The sequence below is a fragment of the Bactrocera tryoni genome, chromosome 2 (assembly GCF_016617805.1).
Source record: "Bactrocera tryoni isolate S06 chromosome 2, CSIRO_BtryS06_freeze2, whole genome shotgun sequence".
In the NCBI taxonomy this organism is placed as follows: domain Eukaryota; kingdom Metazoa; phylum Arthropoda; class Insecta; order Diptera; family Tephritidae; genus Bactrocera; species Bactrocera tryoni.
In genome coordinates, this window is record NC_052500.1 from 22,530,637 (window position 1) to 22,533,892 (window position 3,256).

The following is a 3,256-nucleotide window of genomic DNA, read 5'->3' on the forward strand; positions in this document are numbered from 1 at the left end:
ACCTCTACCGAAACCAGTCTAATCATAAAATAACTTGATGCTAAAGATAAGAAGTCTACACATTCCTTAACTAGTTTTGAGAGCACAGTCAACGAACTCAAGCCAAATATCACTGCGCTCTAACGGAGTGCATAGTCAGCTCCCTCAATACGGCTGTGGCCCGTATCAGTAGGTCTACTGCTATCTTTTTGGGAGCCACTTCCGCCTGGAAGAGATGATGGAAAGTTTTTGATAGAGTACTTCTCCACCAACCCTCCCTAAATTTTTGACCCATTTGTAAAAAAAAGCTCACTGCCCCCCTCCTTCAGCTAGTCTTACGCTCCTATGCCTTTCTCGAAGGTATGTGAACAGCGGAATGGCAAGTAGGGCTATGCTCGGCGAACTGCTTTGAAAATAAAGACACAGAAAGTCATCGCTTCCTACATTATTAATGTAAACATTTCTTACTGACCACTTTGCTGATGGTTGGCGTGTTAGCAGTCAATTTTCGCCTTCTGGTGACATTAGCCAATATTGAAATTGCTGCGCTCGATATGATTTTCAATCTCAATAAATACTTGCAATAGCCTTTACTGGCGCTATGAAACAACCAAGTGTGTAAATGTACTTAGGTATGGGACACATATGTAAATGGGTTTAAGGGGTTTGTGTGAAGTAAGTGAAGCATGGAACGCTGAATCTGACAAGGAATATCATAATTTTCTAACTAATATGTATAGCTACTAACTTATAATGCCTTTTATACGATTTGGTTATTCAAATAAAAGCAAACAAATTTTTCATATTCTGAATATAATCGGGTTAGAATCGACAAAATCGTTTCCAATTATATTCGGTATAAAACAATGAGTATTTGAAAGATATACTAAGTAAAAAATGTTAGTAAGATTACTCCAATAGAGCCTATTTATTTTAAATATTCGATACAAAAGCATCCGAAAAGATAAAATCTTAATTAAAAGGGATTATGGGAAGATATATGTAATGAAGAATTTCGCGAATTTCTACGACGAAACCATACTGATTATTTGCTAAACACGACATTCATTATTGAATTTTGGATATATGAACATATAGACTGATTTCATTCATTTTTATACACAAGGAACAGAGAGTGCTTATAATAGTTTTGTTCTTCTTTCTATCACCTAAAATAAATCGAGATAGATATGGAGTATACATAAAAGATCAGGAAGACAAAACGTTCAACTTGAGAAATAATTAATTTATTAAATTTAATCGGACTCCTGTCTAAAGCAGTAAATTGAGGATGGAGTCATGAGCAGAAGTTCACTCGAGTGAGGAAAGTTCTTTGAGCCCCATTCACTTGGGAGTGGCCAGAAATGATTATTTTCCATACGGCTCAAGTAACTCATGAATTCCGGCCTTAGACCAAGTATCCTCTGGGTAGCCAAAAAACATCCGTTTAAAGGCGAGGTAAAGTAAGAAGGCAAATCATCACCTCCACAGGGTAGTGCACTGGGTTTGTGACCCGCTACGTAAAAAACTACCCCCAATGACCAAAATGCAACAGCCTCGGATGAGAGACCCCCTTTTGATGAGGACCACTGAAAACGTATTAAGGATTACTATTTAACGACATACACCAGGAATGTCCAATCCTTTAATTGGGAAAGTGCTGCTGCCAGCTGGGTGATGGCTTCGTAAGAGTAAATAAGAGAGTCCGTGCTATGGATGGAACAAAGACTGAGACGAGTAAGTCTTTGTGCCATTTACTACAATGCTTATGATTAGTGCCCACGACCCGACGAAAGAAGAGGATTATGTGCCCAAATAGGTCATCTATGAGTGTTTGGGGCACACCTATGAGAGCTGGCTAAGCAAGGATGACAAAATCGTTCTTGGCGACCTTGGCAGGGGTGAGCAGAAAAGAAATCTTTGACACAACGACCGGTAAATTCCGCTCTCTGAGAGCAGTCATCAGCAACTCGATGTAAGGGAACTGTGGGACGGCCTTTCAAGCTCCTTACATACAGTTGGAAACGAAACTATAGGTTTTTTTTGGAAAAGGCAAAAGAACAGCTGTTACGATGAGGAGTGTCGTGCCGCAAGTGAGTGAAAACAGACTACCTCACAACTTTACAATCGACCCCGACACGTGCGGAATGTGATAGATACCGAGAGTTGAAGATGGAAGCGAGAAGAATAAGTTGGAGAATAATTTGGCGATGACAGCACGCCCTTGTGTCAAATATGGATAAAATCATGTCAATACTTTCCTTGGCCCAGATATACTTTACATAAATATTTTCTCACTTTCGGTTGACTTTATAGCGTATGTATGAACCAATATGTTAGAAATTTGGAAATAATCTCTTTCTAATAATATTTATTTGTATTTATATTTTTGAAACTTAAATTTTAAAGGTACAAAGTACATATATACATACGTATCTATTTGGTTATAGCTTTCCTTAAATGTTGTCAAGCTCCAAAAAATAGTAAATTTTGCATTTTCTCTTTCTTGCGCATTGTGAATTTGTGCGTGTTAAATGCTTCGAATTTCGATTATAATATACATACATATACATATAGTATAGATATGTGTATATTATAAATTAAAGGATATTGCGCATTTGCACGTGCGTCGGTCGAAATTGAAATACTTTGCTTTTATGAGCGCTATGTAAATACAAGTACTTAAATCGTTTCAAATAAGTATTGTAGAAACCGTTACACGTGTATGCGGATGAAAGCACTCGTTTCAAACAGGTGATTGACAGAAGCTATTTAGTCGTGGGAGGATGGAGCTTTTAAAAATTGATTGAAAAAGAAAAATTTAATGTACCTGCCAGTTATGAGGAAAGGGTTAAAGAAATTAATAATTTAATTTAATTTTTAAAATTAAAATTTCTTCTATTTTTAACTTTAATCGAATCCTAATTATTTATATGTATTATTGATTTTGAGTTTTTTTTTATAGTTAAACAATACAATCCGGCAGTTAAGTTATTTACTGTGGTTAATGTAATGTAAGAAGTCATACTTCTGGGTAAGTAGTTACAGCAGGAAGGCTTTACCCAAATCCTACTCTTGCGTTCTGTGACATCACCACCGTTCAAGAAAAGTGATGGACGGGATAAGGACGGAGACGAGAACATCCTCGTGACATTTACTACAGCGGCATATAAAGGAGTGCAAATTCGGTGTGGCATTTGTGGCTGGAGAGAGATTCAGACGTGGAGTCCCGGATTTTACTCAGGTGGAGGAGCGTCTAGCCACAATCCGCATCAGA